Source organism: Phalangium opilio, unplaced genomic scaffold (genome assembly GCF_054372755.1).
Source record: "Phalangium opilio isolate 3A_F unplaced genomic scaffold, DU_Popi_V2 ptg000054l_1, whole genome shotgun sequence".
Classification (NCBI taxonomy): Eukaryota; Metazoa; Arthropoda; class Arachnida; order Opiliones; family Phalangiidae; genus Phalangium; species Phalangium opilio.
Window position 1 is genome coordinate 1,589,101 of NW_028324173.1, and position 12,929 is coordinate 1,602,029.

A 12,929-nucleotide genomic window follows, 5' to 3' on the forward strand; every position below is an offset into this window, starting at 1 on the left:
GAATAAACTTAAAGACACATTTATAGGAATAATATTTTGGATTGTTCTAACCAGTCCGATATGGTCTAGTGGCTAGGATATCTGGCTCTCACCCAGAAGGCCCGGGTTCGATTCCCGGTATCGGAGCGAGTGCTTTTGTACCGGTTTTCAAGAATAGAATTAAGACTAGGTTGAGCAAGTACGATATGGTCTATAGGCTAGGATAGCTGGCTTTTACCCAGAAGGCACGGGTTTGATTCCCGCTATCGGAGAGACTGCTTTTGTACCGCTTTTGAAGAATAGACTTAACGATATCGGTTTATGAATAGAATTAAGACTTGGTTGAGGAAGTCCGATATGGTCTAGTGGCTAGGATATCTAGCTCTCACCCAGAAGGCACGGGTTCGATTCCCGGTATCGGAGCGAGTGCTTTTGTACCGCTTTTCAAGAATAGACTTAAGGATATAGGTTTAAGAATAGAATTAAGACTTGGTCTAGTGGCTAGGATATCTGGCTGTCACGCAGAAGGGCGGGTTCGATTCCCGGTATCGGAGTGAGTGCTTTTGTACCGCTTTTGATGAATAAACTTAAGGATATAGGTTTATGAATAGAATTAAGACTTGGTTGAGGAAGTCCGATATGGTCTAGTGGCTAGGATATCTGGCTTTCACCCAGAAGGCCCGGGTTCGATTCCCGGTATCGGAGCGAGTGCTTTTGTACCGCTTTTCAAGAATAGAATTAAGACTTGGTTGATCAAGTACGATATGGTCTAGTTTCTAGGATACCTGACTTTCACCCAGAAGGCCCGAGTTCGATTCCCGGTATCGGAGCACGTGGTTTTGTACCGCTTTTCAAGAATAGACCTAAGGATATAGGTTTATGAATAGAATTAAGACTTGTTTAAGCATGTCCGATATGGTCTAGTGGCTAGGATATCTGGCTCTCACCCAGAAGGACCGGGTTCGATTCCCGGTATCGGAGCGAGTGCTTTCGTACCGCTTTTCAAGAATAGACTTAAGGATATTGGTTTATGAATAGAATTAAGACTTGGTTAAGCAAGTCCGATATGGTCTAGTGGCTAGGATATCTGGCTCTCACCCAGAAGGCCCGGGTTCGATTCCCGGTATCGGAGCGAGTGCTTTTGTACCGCTTTTCAAGAATAGACTTAACGATATGGGTTTATGAATAGAATTAAGACTTGTTTAAGAAAGTCCGATATGGTCTAGTGGCTAGGATATCTGGCTCTCACCCAGAAGGCACGGGTTCGATTCCCGGTATCGGAGCGAGTGCTTTTGTACCGCTTTTCAAGAATAGACTTAAGGATATAGGTTTATGAATAGAATTAAGACTTGGTCTAGTGGCTAGGATATCTGGCTGTCACGCAGAAGGGCGGGTTCGATTCCCGGTATCGGAGTGAGTGCTTTTGTACCGCTTTTGATGAGTAAACTTAAAGACACATTTATAGGAATAATATTTTGGATTGTTCTAACCAGTCCGATATGGTCTAGTGGCTAGGATATCTGGCTCTCACCCAGAGGGCCCGGGTTCGATTCCCGGTATCGGAGCAAGTGCTTTTGTACCGCTTTTCAAGAATAGAATTAAGACTAGGTTGAGCAAGTACGATATGGTCTAGTCGCTAGGATACCTGACTTTCACCCAAAAGGCCCGGGTTCGATTCGCGGTATCGGAGCGGGTGCTTTTGTACCGCTTTTCAAGAATAGACTTAACGATATTGGTTTATGAATAGAATTAAGACTTGTTTAAGAAAGTCCGATATGGTCTATTGGCTAGGATATCTAGCTCTCACCCAGAAGGCACGGGTTCGATTCCCGGTATCGGAGCGAGTGCTTTTGTACCGCTCTTCAAGAATAGACTTAAGGATATAGGTTTATGAATAGAATTAAGACTTGGTCTAGTGGCTAGGATATCTGGCTGTCACGCAGAAGGGCGGGTTCGATTCCCGGTATCGGAGTGAGTGCTTTTGTACCGCTTTTGATGAATAAACTTAAAGACACATTTATAGGAATAATATTTAGGGTTGTTTCAACCAGTCCGATATAGTCTAGTGGCTAGGATATCTGGCTCTCACCCAGAAGGCGAGAGTACGATTCCCGGTATCGGAGCGAGTGCTTTTGTAGCGCTTAACAAGAATAGAATTAAGACTAGGTTGAGCAAGTACGATATGGTCTAGTCGCTAGGATACCTGACTTTCACCCAGAAGGCCCGGGTTCGATTCCCGGTATCGGAGCGAGTGCTTTTGTACCGTTTTTCAAGAATAGACTTAAGGATATAGGTTTATGAATAGAATTAAGACTTTGTTGAGGAAGTCCGATATGGTCTAGTGGCTAGGATAACTGCATTTTACCCAGAAGGCCCGGGTTCGATTCCCGGTATCGGAGCGAGTGCTTTTGTACCGCTTTTCAAGAATAGAATTAAGACTTGGTTCAGCAAGTACGATATGGTCTATAGGCTAGGATACCTGGCTTTCACCCAGAAGGCACGGGTTCGATTCTCGCCATCGGAGCGAGTGCTTTTGTACCGCTTTTGAAGAATAGACTTAAGGATATAGGTTTATGAATAGAATTAAGACTTGGTCTAGTGGCTAGGATATCTGGCTGTCACGCAGAAGGGCGGGTTCGATTCCCGGTATCGGAGTGAGTGCTTTTGTACCGCTTTTGATGAATAAACTTAAAGACACATTTATAGGAATAATATTTTGGATTGTTCTAACCAGTCCGATATGGTCTAGTGTCTAGGATATCTGGCTCTCACCCAGAAGGCCCGGGTTCGATTCCCGGTATCGGAGCGAGTGCTTTTGTACCGGTTTTCAAGAATAGAATTAAGACTAGGTTGAGCAAGTACGATATGGTCTATAGGCTAGGATAGCTGGCTTTTACCCAGAAGGCACGGGTTTGATTCCCGCTATCGGAGAGAGTGCTTTTGTACCGCTTTTGAAGAATAGACTTAACGATATCGGTTTATGAATAGAATTAAGACTTGGTTGAGGAAGTCCGATATGGTCTAGTGGCTAGGATATCTAGCTCTCACCCAGAAGGCACGGATTCGATTCCCGGTATCGGAGCGAGTGCTTTTGTACCGCTTTTCAAGAATAGACTTAAGGATATAGGTTTAAGAATAGAATTAAGACTTGGTCTAGTGGCTAGGATATCTGGCTGTCACGCAGAAGGGCGGGTTCGATTCCCGGTATCGGAGTGAGTGCTTTTGTACCGCTTTTGATGAATAAATTTAAAGACACATTTATAGGAATAATATTTAGTGTTGTTTCAACCAGTCCGATATAGTCTAGTGGCAAGGATATCTGGCTCTCACCCAGAAGGCGAGAGTACGATTCCCGGTATCGGAGCGAGTGCTTTTGTAGCGCTTAACAAGAATAGAATTAAGACTAGGTTGAGCAAGTACGATATGGTCTAGTCGCTAGGATACCTGACTTTCACCCAGAAGGCCCGGGTTCGATTCCCGGTATCGGAGCGAGTGCTTTTGTACCGCTTTTCAAGAATAGACTTAAGGATATAGGTTTATGAATAGAATTAAGACTTGGTTGAGAAAGTCGGATATGGTCTAGTGGCTAGGATAACTGCTTTTTACCCAGAAGGCCCGGGTTCGATTCCCGGTATCGGAGCACTTGGTTTTGTACCGCTTTTCAAGAATAGACTTAAGGATATAGGTTTATGAATAGAATTAAGACTTTGTTGAGGAAGTCCGATATGGTCTAGTGGCTAGGATAACTGCATTTTACCCAGAAGGCCCGGGTTCGATTCCCGGTATCGGAGCGAGTGCTTTTGTACCGCTTTTCAAGAATAGAATTAAGACTTGGTTCAGCAAGTACGATATGGTCTATAGGCTAGGATACCTGGCTTTCACCCAGAAGGCACGGGTTCGATTCTCGCCATCGGAGCGAGTGCTTTTGTACCGCTTTTGAAGAATAGACTTAAGGATATAGGTTTATGAATAGAATTAAGACTTGGTCTAGTGGCTAGGATATCTGGCTGTCACGCAGAAGGGCGGGTTCGATTCCCGGTATCGGAGTGAGTGCTTTTGTACCGCTTTTGATGAATAAACTTAAAGACACATTTATAGGAATAATATTTTGGATTGTTCTAACCAGTCCGATATGGTCTAGTGGCTAGGATATCTGGCTCTCACCCAGAAGGCCCGGGTTCGATTCCCGGTATCGGAGCGAGTGCTTTTGTACCGGTTTTCAAGAATAGAATTAAGACTAGGTTGAGCAAGTACGATATGGTCTATAGGCTAGGATAGCTGGCTTTTACCCAGAAGGCACGGGTTTGATTCCCGCTATCGGAGAGAGTGCTTTTGTACCGCTTTTGAAGAATAGACTTAACGATATCGGTTTATGAATAGAATTAAGACTTGGTTGAGGAAGTCCGATATGGTCTAGTGGCTAGGATATCTAGCTCTCACCCAGAAGGCACGGATTCGATTCCCGGTATCGGAGCGAGTGCTTTTGTACCGCTTTTCAAGAATAGACTTAAGGATATAGGTTTAAGAATAGAATTAAGACTTGGTCTAGTGGCTAGGATATCTGGCTGTCACGCAGAAGGGCGGGTTCGATTCCCGGTATCGGAGTGAGTGCTTTTGTACCGCTTTTGATGAATAAATTTAAAGACACATTTATAGGAATAATATTTAGTGTTGTTTCAACCAGTCCGATATAGTCTAGTGGCTAGGATATCTGGCTCTCACCCAGAAGGCGAGAGTACGATTCCCGGTATCGGAGCGAGTGCTTTTGTAGCGCTTAACAAGAATAGAATTAAGACTAGGTTGAGCAAGTACGATATGGTCTAGTCGCTAGGATACCTGACTTTCACCCAGAAGGCCCGGGTTCGATTCCCGGTATCGGAGCGAGTGCTTTTGTACCGCTTTTCAAGAATAGACTTAAGGATATAGGTTTATGAATAGAATTAAGACTTGGTTGAGAAAGTCGGATATGGTCTAGTGGCTAGGATAACTGCTTTTTACCCAGAAGGCCCGGGTTCGATTCCCGGTATCGGAGCACTTGGTTTTGTACCGCTTTTCAAGAATAGACTTAAGGATATAGGTTTATGAATAGAATTAAGACTTGTTTAAGCAAGTCCGATATGGTCTAGTGGCTAGGATATCTGGCTCTCACCCAGAAGGACCGGGTTCGATTCCCGGTATCGGAGCGAGTGCTTTTGTACCGCTTTTCAAGAATAGACTTAAGGATATTGGTTTATGAATAGAATTAAGACTTGGTTAAGAAAGTCCGATATGGTCTAGTGGCTAGGATATCTGGCTCTCACCCAGAAGGCCCGGGTTCGATTCCCGGTATCGGAGCGAGTGCTTTTGTACCGCTTTTCAAGAATAGACTTAACGATATTGGTTTATGAATAGAATTAAGACTTGTTTAAGAAAGACCGATATGGTCTAGTGGCTAGGATATCTGGCTCTCACCCAGAAGGCACGGGTTCGATTCCCGGTATCGGAGCGAGTGCTTTTGTACCGCTTTTCAAGAATAGACTTTAGGATATAGGCTTATGAATAGAATTAAGACTTGGTCTAGTGGCTAGGATATCTGGCTGTCACGCAGAAGGGCGGGTTCGATTCCCGGTATCGGAGTGAGTGCTTTTGTAAGGCTTTTGATGAATAAACTTAAAGACACATTTATAGGAATAATATTTTGGGTTGTTCCGACCAGTCAGATATGGTCTAGTGGCTAGGATATCTGGTTCTCATCCAGAAGGCTCGGGTTCCATTCCCGGTATCGGAGCGAGTGCTTTTGTACCGCTTTTCAAGAATAGAATTAAGATTAGGTTGAGCAAGTACGATATGGTCTAGTCGCTAGGATATCTGACTTTCACCCAGAAGGCCCGGGTTCGATTCCCGGTATCGGAGCGAGTGCTTTTGTACCGCTTTTCAAGAATAGACTTAAGGATATAGGTTTATGAATAGAATTAAGACTTTGTTGAGGAAGTCCGATATGGTCTAGTGGCTAGGATAACTGCATTTTACCCAGAAGGCCCGGGTTCGATTCCCGGTATCGGAGCGAGTGCTTTTGTACCGCTTTTCAAGAATAGAATTAAGACTTGGTTCAGCAAGTACGATATGGTCTAGTCGCTAGGATACCTGGCTTTCACCCAGAAGGCACGGGTTCGATTCTCGCCATCGGAGCGAGTGCTTTTGTACCGCTTTTGAAGAATAGACTTAAGGATATAGGTTTATGAATAGAATTAAGACTTGGTCTAGTGGCTAGGATATCTGGCTGTCACGCAGAAGGGCGGGTTCGATTCCCGGTATCGGAGTGAGTGCTTTTGTACCGCTTTTGATGAATAAACTTACAGACACATTTATAGGAATAATATTTTGGATTGTTCTAACCAGTCCGATATGGTCTAGTGGCTAGGATATCTGGCTCTCACCCAGAAGGCCCGGGTTCGATTCCCGGTATCGGAGCGAGTGCTTTTGTACCGGTTTTCAAGAATAGAATTAAGACTAGGTTGAGCAAGTACGATATGGTCTATAGGCTAGGATAGCTGGCTTTTACCCAGAAGGCACGGGTTTGATTCCCGCTATCGGAGAGAGTGCTTTTGTACCGCTTTTGAAGAATAGACTTAACGATATCGGTTTATGAATAGAATTAAGACTTGGTTGAGGAAGTCCGATATGGTCTAGTGGCTAGGATATCTAGCTCTCACCCAGAAGGCACGGGTTCGATTCCCGGTATCGGAGCGAGTGCTTTTGTACCGCTTTTCAAGAATAGACTTAAGGATATAGGTTTATGAATAGAATTAAGACTTGGTCTAGTGGCTAGGATATCTGGCTGTCACGCAGAAGGGCGGGTTCGATTCCCGGTATCGGAGTGAGTGCTTTTGTACCGCTTTTGATGAATAAATTTAAAGACACATTTATAGGAATAATATTTAGTGTTGTTTCAACCAGTCCGATATAGTCTAGTGGCTAGGATATCTGGCTCTCACCCAGAAGGCGAGAGTACGATTCCCGGTATCGGAGCGAGTGCTTTTGTAGCGCTTAACAAGAATAGAATTAAGACTAGGTTGAGCAAGTACGATATGGTCTAGTGGCTAGGATATCAGGCTCTCACCCAGAAGGCCCGGGTTCGATTCCCGGTATCGGAGCGAGTGCTTTTGTACCGCTTTTCAAGAATAGACTTAACGATATTGGTTTATGAATAGAATTAAGACTTGTTTAAGAAAGACCGATATGGTCTAGTGGCTAGGATATCTGGCTCTCACCCAGAAGGCACGGGTTCGATTCCCTGTATCGGAGCGAGTGCTTTTGTACCGCTTTTCAAGAATAGACTTTAGGATATAGGCTTATGAATAGAATTAAGACTTGGTCTAGTGGCTAGGATATCTGGCTGTCACGCAGAAGGGCGGGTTCGATTCCCGGTATCGGAGTGAGTGCTTTTGTAAGGCTTTTGATGAATAAACTTAAAGACACATTTATAGGAATAATATTTTGGGTTGTTCCGACCAGTCAGATATGGTCTAGTGGCTAGGATATCTGGCTCTCATCCAGAAGGCTCGGGTTCCATTCCCGGTATCGGAGCGAGTGCTTTTGTACCGCTTTTCAAGAATAGACTTAACGATATCGGTTTATGAATAGAATGAAGACTTGGTTAAGCAAGTCCGATATGGTCAAATGGCTACGATATCTGGCTTTCACCCGGAAGGCACGGGTTCGATTCCCGGTATCGGAGCATGTGGTTTTGTACCGCATTTCAAGAATAGACTTAAGGATATAGGTTTATGAATAGAATTAAGACTTGGTTGAAGAAATCCGATATGGTCTAGTGGCTAGGATAACTGCTTTTTACCCAGAAGGCCCGGGTTCGATTCCCGGTATCGGAGCGAGTGCTTTTGTACCGCTTTTCAAGAATAGAATTAAGACTTGATTCAGCAAGTACGATATGGTCTATAGGCTAGGATTCCTGGCTTTCACCCAGAAGGCACGGGTTCGATTCCCGCTATCGAAGCGAGTGCTTTTGTACCGCTTTTGAAGAATAGACTTAAGGATATAGGTTTATGAATAGAATTAAGACTTGGTTAAGCAAGTCCGATATGCTCTAGTGGCTAGGATATCTGGCTCTCACCCAGAAGGGCGGGTTCGATTCCCGGTATCGGAGCGAGTGTTTTTGTACCGCTTTTCAAGAATAGACTTGAGGATATAGGTTTATGAATAGAATTAAGACTTGGTTAAGCAAGTCCAATATGGTCTAGTGGCTAGGATATCTGGCTTTCACGTAGAAGGCCCGGGTTCGATTCCCGTATCGGAGCGAGTGCTTTTGTACCGCTTTTCAAGAATAGAATTAAGACTTGGTTGAGCAAGTCCGATATGGTCTATAGACTAGGATACCTGGCTTTTACACAGAAGGCACGGGTTCGATTCCCGCTATCGGAGAGAGTGCTTTTGTACCGCTTTTGAAGAATAGACTTTACGATATAGGTTTATGAATAGAATGAAGACTTGGTTAAGCAAGTCCGATATGGTCTAATGGCTACGATATCTGCCTTTCACCCAGAAGGCACGGGTTCGATTCCCGGTATAGGAGCGAGTGCTTTTGTAGCGCTTAACAAGAATAGAATTAAGACTAGGTTGAGCAAGTACGATATGGTCTAGTCGCTAGGATACCTGAATTTCACCCAGAAGGCCCGGGTTTGATTCCCGGTATCGGAGCGAGTGCTTTTGTACCGCTTTTCAAGAATAGAAATAAGACTTGGTTCAGCAAGTACGATATGGTCTAGTGGCTAGGATATCTGGCTCTCACCCAGAAGGACCGGGTTCGATTCCCGGTATCGGAGCGAGTGCTTTTGTACCGCTTTTCAAGAATAGACTTAAGGATATTGGTTTATGAATAGAATTAAGACTTGGTTAAGAAAGTCCGATATGGTCTAGTGGCTAGGATATCTGGCTCTCACCCAGAAGGCCCGGGTTCGATTCCCGGTATCGGAGCGAGTGCTTTTGTACCGCTTTTCAAGAATAGACTTAACGATATTGGTTTATGAATAGAATTAAGACTTGTTTAAGAAAGACCGATATGGTCTAGTGGCTAGGATATCTGGCTCTCACCCAGAAGGCACGGGTTCGATTCCCGGTATCGGAGCGAGTGCTTTTGTACCGCTTTTCAAGAATAGACTTAAGGATATAGGTTTATGAATAGAATTAAGACTTGGTCTAGTGGCTAGGATATCTGGCTGTCACGCAGAAGGGCGGGTTCGATTCCCGGTATCGGAGTGAGTGCTTTTGTAAGGCTTTTGATGAATAAACTTAAAGACACATTTATAGGAATAATATTTTGGGTTGTTCCGACCAGTCAGATATGGTCTAGTGGCTAGGATATCTGGCTCTCATCCAGAAGGCTCGGGTTCGATTCCCGGTATCGGAGCGAGTGCTTTTGTACCGCTTTTCAAGAATAGACTTAACGATATCGGTTTATGAATAGAATGAAGACTTGGTTAAGCAAGTCCGATATGGTCTAATGGCTACGATATCTGGCTTTCACCCGGAAGGCACGGGTTCGATTCCCGGTATCGGAGCATGTGGTTTTGTACCGCTTTTCAAGAATAGACTTAAGGATATAGGTTTATGAATAGAATTAAGACTTGGTTAAGCAAGTCCAATATGGTCTAGTGGCTAGGATATCTGGCTTTCACGTAGAAGGCCCGGGTTCGATTCCCGTATCGGAGCGAGTGCTTTTGTACCGCTTTTCAAGAATAGAATTAAGACTTGGTTCAGCAAGTACGATATGGTCTAGTGGCTAGGATATCTGGCTCTCACCCAGAAGGACCGGGTTCGATTCCCGGTATCGGAGCGAGTGTTTTTGTACCGCTTTTCAAGAATAGACTTGAGGATATAGGTTTATGAATAGAATTAAGACTTGGTTAAGCAAGTCCAATATGGTCTAGTGGCTAGGATATCTGGCTTTCACGTAGAAGGCCCGGGTTCGATTCCCGTATCGGAGCGAGTGCTTTTGTACCGCTTTTCAAGAATAGAATTAAGACTTGGTTGAGCAAGTCCGATATGGTCTATAGACTAGGATACCTGGCTTTTACACAGAAGGCACGGGTTCGATTCCCGCTATCGGAGAGAGTGCTTTTGTACCGCTTTTGAAGAATAGACTTTACGATATAGGTTTATGAATAGAATGAAGACTTGGTTAAGCAAGTCCGATATGGTCTAATGGCTACGATATCTGGCTTTCACCCAGAAGGCACGGGTTCGATTCCCGGTATAGGAGCGAGTGCTTTTGTAGCGCTTAACAAGAATAGAATTAAGACTAGGTTGAGCAAGTACGATATGGTCTAGTCGCTAGGATACCTGAATTTCACCCAGAAGGCCCGGGTTTGATTCCCGGTATCGGAGCGAGTGCTTTTGTACCGCTTTTCAAGAATAGAAATAAGACTTGGTTCAGCAAGTACGATATGGTCTAGTGGCTAGGATATCTGGCTCTCACCCAGAAGGACCGGGTTCGATTCCCGGTATCGGAGCGAGTGCTTTTGTACCGCTTTTCAAGAATAGACTTAAGGATATTGGTTTATGAATAGAATTAAGACTTGGTTAAGAAAGTCCGATATGGTCTAGTGGCTAGGATATCTGGCTCTCACCCAGAAGGCCCGGGTTCGATTCCCGGTATCGGAGCGAGTGCTTTTGTACCGCTTTTCAAGAATAGACTTAACGATATTGGTTTATGAATAGAATTAAGACTTGTTTAAGAAAGACCGATATGGTCTAGTGGCTAGGATATCTGGCTCTCACCCAGAAGGCACGGGTTCGATTCCCGGTATCGGAGCGAGTGCTTTTGTACCGCTTTTCAAGAATAGACTTAAGGATATAGGTTTATGAATAGAATTAAGACTTGGTCTAGTGGCTAGGATATCTGGCTGTCACGCAGAAGGGCGGGTTCGATTCCCGGTATCGGAGTGAGTGCTTTTGTAAGGCTTTTGATGAATAAACTTAAAGACACATTTATAGGAATAATATTTTGGGTTGTTCCGACCAGTCAGATATGGTCTAGTGGCTAGGGTATCTGGCTCTCATCCAGAAGGCTCGGGTTCGATTCCCGGTATCGGGGCGAGTGCTTTTGTACCGCTTTTCAAGAATAGACTTAACGATATCGGTTTATGAATAGAATGAAGACTTGGTTAAGCAAGTCCGATATGGTCTAATGGCTACGATATCTGGCTTTCACCCGGAAGGCACGGGTTCGATTCCCGGTATCGGAGCATGTGGTTTTGTACCGCTTTTCAAGAATAGACTTAAGGATATAGGTTTATGAATAGAATTAAGACTTGGTTAAGCAAGTCCAATATGGTCTAGTGGCTAGGATATCTGGCTTTCACGTAGAAGGCCCGGGTTCGATTCCCGTATCGGAGCGAGTGCTTTTGTACCGCTTTTCAAGAATAGAATTAAGACTTGGTTCAGCAAGTACGATATGGTCTAGTGGCTAGGATATCTGGCTCTCACCCAGAAGGACCGGGTTCGATTCCCGGTATCGGAGCGAGTGCTTTTGTAACGCTTTTCAAGAATAGACTTAAGGATATTGGTTTATGAATAGAATTAAGACTTGGTTAAGAAAGTCCGATATGGTCTAGTGGCTAGGATATCTGGCTCTCACCCAGAAGGCCCGGGTTCGATTCCCGGTATCGGAGCGAGTGCTTTTGTACCGCTTTTCAAGAATAGACTTAACGATATTGGTTTATGAATAGAATTAAGACTTGTTTAAGAAAGACCGATATGGTCTAGTGGCTAGGATATCTGGCTCTCACCCAGAAGGCACGGGTTCGATTCCCGGTATCGGAGCGAGTGCTTTTGTACCGCTTTTCAAGAATAGACTTAAGGATATAGGTTTATGAATAGAATTAAGACTTGGTCTAGTCTCTAGGATATCTGGCTGTCACGCAGAAGGGCGGGTTCGATTCCCGGTATCGGAGTGAGTGCTTTTGTAAGGCTTTTGATGAATAAACTTAAAGACACATTTATAGGAATAATATTTTGGGTTGTTCCGACCAGTCAGATATGGTCTAGTGGCTAGGATATCTGGCTCTCATCCAGAAGGCTCGGGTTCGATTCCCGGTATCGGAGCGAGTGCTTTTGTACCGCATTTCAAGAATAGACTTAAGGATATAGGTTTATGAATAGAATTAAGACTTGGTTGAAGAAATCCGATATGGTCTAGTGGCTAGGATAACTGCTTTTTACCCAGAAGGCCCGGGTTCGATTCCCGGTATCGGAGCGAGTGCTTTTGTACCGCTTTTCAAGAATAGAATTAAGACTTGATTCAGCAAGTACGATATGGTCTATAGGCTAGGATTCCTGGCTTTCACCCAGAAGGCACGGGTTCGATTCCCGCTATCGAAGCGAGTGCTTTTGTACCGCTTTTGAAGAATAGACTTAAGGATATAGGTTTATGAATAGAATTAAGACTTGGTTAAGCAAGTCCGATATGCTCTAGTGGCTAGGATATCTGGCTCTCACCCAGAAGGGCGGGTTCGATTCCCGGTATCGGAGCGAGTGTTTTTGTACCGCTTTTCAAGAATAGACTTGAGGATATAGGTTTATGAATAGAATTAAGACTTGGTTAAGCAAGTCCAATATGGTCTAGTGGCTAGGATATCTGGCTTTCACGTAGAAGGCCCGGGTTCGATTCCCGTATCGGAGCGAGTGCTTTTGTACCGCTTTTCAAGAATAGAATTAAGACTTGGTTGAGCAAGTCCGATATGGTCTATAGACTAGGATACCTGGCTTTTACACAGAAGGCACGGGTTCGATTCCCGCTATCGGAGAGAGTGCTTTTGTACCGCTTTTGAAGAATAGACTTTACGATATAGGTTTATGAATAGAATGAAGACTTGGTTAAGCAAGTCCGATATGGTCTAATGGCTACGATATCTGGCTTTCACCCAGAAGGCACGGGTTCGATTCCCGGTATAGGA

The 12,929-nt window shown here is 44.3% G+C and overlaps 22 non-coding genes across 22 annotated transcripts; all 22 read left to right on the forward strand.

Annotated features, from left to right (window-relative positions):
• Positions 1-54: 54 nt before the first annotated feature.
• Positions 55-126, forward strand: TRNAE-CUC (transfer RNA glutamic acid (anticodon CUC)). Its single transcript has one exon. It is a non-coding gene; the product is annotated as a tRNA-Glu (tRNA).
• A 204-nt stretch (positions 127-330) lies between these two features.
• TRNAE-CUC (transfer RNA glutamic acid (anticodon CUC)) lies at positions 331-402 on the forward strand. Its single transcript has one exon. It is a non-coding gene; the product is annotated as a tRNA-Glu (tRNA).
• Positions 403-612: 210 nt separating this feature from the next.
• TRNAE-UUC (transfer RNA glutamic acid (anticodon UUC)) lies at positions 613-684 on the forward strand. Its single transcript has one exon. It is a non-coding gene; the product is annotated as a tRNA-Glu (tRNA).
• Positions 685-888: 204 nt separating this feature from the next.
• Positions 889-960, forward strand: TRNAE-CUC (transfer RNA glutamic acid (anticodon CUC)). The gene has a single exon. It is a non-coding gene; the product is annotated as a tRNA-Glu (tRNA).
• Positions 961-1,039: 79 nt separating this feature from the next.
• TRNAE-CUC (transfer RNA glutamic acid (anticodon CUC)) lies at positions 1,040-1,111 on the forward strand. Its single transcript has one exon. It is a non-coding gene; the product is annotated as a tRNA-Glu (tRNA).
• A 79-nt stretch (positions 1,112-1,190) lies between these two features.
• Positions 1,191-1,262, forward strand: TRNAE-CUC (transfer RNA glutamic acid (anticodon CUC)). The gene has a single exon. It is a non-coding gene; the product is annotated as a tRNA-Glu (tRNA).
• Positions 1,263-1,472: 210 nt separating this feature from the next.
• Positions 1,473-1,544, forward strand: TRNAE-CUC (transfer RNA glutamic acid (anticodon CUC)). Its single transcript has one exon. It is a non-coding gene; the product is annotated as a tRNA-Glu (tRNA).
• A 1,169-nt stretch (positions 1,545-2,713) lies between these two features.
• Positions 2,714-2,785, forward strand: TRNAE-CUC (transfer RNA glutamic acid (anticodon CUC)). Its single transcript has one exon. It is a non-coding gene; the product is annotated as a tRNA-Glu (tRNA).
• Positions 2,786-4,105: 1,320 nt separating this feature from the next.
• Positions 4,106-4,177, forward strand: TRNAE-CUC (transfer RNA glutamic acid (anticodon CUC)). The gene has a single exon. It is a non-coding gene; the product is annotated as a tRNA-Glu (tRNA).
• Positions 4,178-5,090: 913 nt separating this feature from the next.
• Positions 5,091-5,162, forward strand: TRNAE-CUC (transfer RNA glutamic acid (anticodon CUC)). Its single transcript has one exon. It is a non-coding gene; the product is annotated as a tRNA-Glu (tRNA).
• A 79-nt stretch (positions 5,163-5,241) lies between these two features.
• Positions 5,242-5,313, forward strand: TRNAE-CUC (transfer RNA glutamic acid (anticodon CUC)). Its single transcript has one exon. It is a non-coding gene; the product is annotated as a tRNA-Glu (tRNA).
• Positions 5,314-5,392: 79 nt separating this feature from the next.
• Positions 5,393-5,464, forward strand: TRNAE-CUC (transfer RNA glutamic acid (anticodon CUC)). Its single transcript has one exon. It is a non-coding gene; the product is annotated as a tRNA-Glu (tRNA).
• An 893-nt stretch (positions 5,465-6,357) lies between these two features.
• TRNAE-CUC (transfer RNA glutamic acid (anticodon CUC)) lies at positions 6,358-6,429 on the forward strand. The gene has a single exon. It is a non-coding gene; the product is annotated as a tRNA-Glu (tRNA).
• A 204-nt stretch (positions 6,430-6,633) lies between these two features.
• Positions 6,634-6,705, forward strand: TRNAE-CUC (transfer RNA glutamic acid (anticodon CUC)). The gene has a single exon. It is a non-coding gene; the product is annotated as a tRNA-Glu (tRNA).
• A 2,172-nt stretch (positions 6,706-8,877) lies between these two features.
• Positions 8,878-8,949, forward strand: TRNAE-CUC (transfer RNA glutamic acid (anticodon CUC)). The gene has a single exon. It is a non-coding gene; the product is annotated as a tRNA-Glu (tRNA).
• A 79-nt stretch (positions 8,950-9,028) lies between these two features.
• TRNAE-CUC (transfer RNA glutamic acid (anticodon CUC)) lies at positions 9,029-9,100 on the forward strand. Its single transcript has one exon. It is a non-coding gene; the product is annotated as a tRNA-Glu (tRNA).
• A 210-nt stretch (positions 9,101-9,310) lies between these two features.
• On the forward strand, positions 9,311-9,382 carry TRNAE-CUC (transfer RNA glutamic acid (anticodon CUC)). The gene has a single exon. It is a non-coding gene; the product is annotated as a tRNA-Glu (tRNA).
• Positions 9,383-10,563: 1,181 nt separating this feature from the next.
• Positions 10,564-10,635, forward strand: TRNAE-CUC (transfer RNA glutamic acid (anticodon CUC)). The gene has a single exon. It is a non-coding gene; the product is annotated as a tRNA-Glu (tRNA).
• A 79-nt stretch (positions 10,636-10,714) lies between these two features.
• Positions 10,715-10,786, forward strand: TRNAE-CUC (transfer RNA glutamic acid (anticodon CUC)). The gene has a single exon. It is a non-coding gene; the product is annotated as a tRNA-Glu (tRNA).
• A 787-nt stretch (positions 10,787-11,573) lies between these two features.
• On the forward strand, positions 11,574-11,645 carry TRNAE-CUC (transfer RNA glutamic acid (anticodon CUC)). Its single transcript has one exon. It is a non-coding gene; the product is annotated as a tRNA-Glu (tRNA).
• Positions 11,646-11,724: 79 nt separating this feature from the next.
• Positions 11,725-11,796, forward strand: TRNAE-CUC (transfer RNA glutamic acid (anticodon CUC)). The gene has a single exon. It is a non-coding gene; the product is annotated as a tRNA-Glu (tRNA).
• Positions 11,797-12,006: 210 nt separating this feature from the next.
• Positions 12,007-12,078, forward strand: TRNAE-CUC (transfer RNA glutamic acid (anticodon CUC)). Its single transcript has one exon. It is a non-coding gene; the product is annotated as a tRNA-Glu (tRNA).
• The last annotated feature ends 851 nt before the right edge of the window (positions 12,079-12,929 follow it).